Source organism: Physeter macrocephalus, chromosome 1, assembly GCF_002837175.3.
Source record: "Physeter macrocephalus isolate SW-GA chromosome 1, ASM283717v5, whole genome shotgun sequence".
NCBI lineage: Eukaryota > Metazoa > Chordata > Mammalia > Artiodactyla > Physeteridae > Physeter > Physeter macrocephalus.
In genome coordinates this window covers 49148754-49149483 of record NC_041214.2, presented here as the reverse complement: position 1 = coordinate 49149483, position 730 = coordinate 49148754, and positions in this window count along the sequence as shown.

Genomic DNA, 730 nt, shown 5'->3' with positions numbered 1-730 from the left:
CCTTCCGTGCAGATGGTCTTTCATGGTCAGATGTAAAGAACCAGGAGTTAGGCCCTACTGCTGCCCCATAACTATTTGTTGATGCCAGTCACCACTGGATCTCCCCTCACCTGTGTCCTTACCTGGAAGTGAGGCACCTGAGCCAGAATACATACCCTTAACGTGCCTATCAGCTCCCACCCCCTTAAGTGTTTGTGACGATGACATTAGAAATGATGTCAGAGAGAGTGATATCAGACTGACCAAAGACTGATATGAAAAGTCAGGGAAAGAAGAAACCCCCCCCAAAGTGGTGTTGATCAAGTAGAGTGAGGGTCAAGGAGAAAGGTAATGCCTGACCCACCTGAAACTCACACTATAACAACTCTATGTTCTCCAGGGCCAGGACATTTCTGCAGGAAAGTTCTAGTAAACCGAGACCACTCTCTCAAAGTTGACAACCACCTGCCTTAATCCCAGGTAGACTTGCTCCCTGGGGACATCTGGCCATCATGCACACACAATGCATTATGTGCTCCATGACAGAGGTCAGGAACCGATGGCCCACACACCTGTTGTATTTGGCTTGCATGGTGTTTAAAAATATGGATTTATTGCTAACATTTAAAAACCAGGAACTTTCCCTAAAAAATGCAGATTTCTGGGCTTCCCTGGTGGCGCAGTGGTTGAGAGTCCGCCTGCTGATGCAGGGGACGCGGATTCGTGCCCCGGTCCGGGAAGATCCCACATG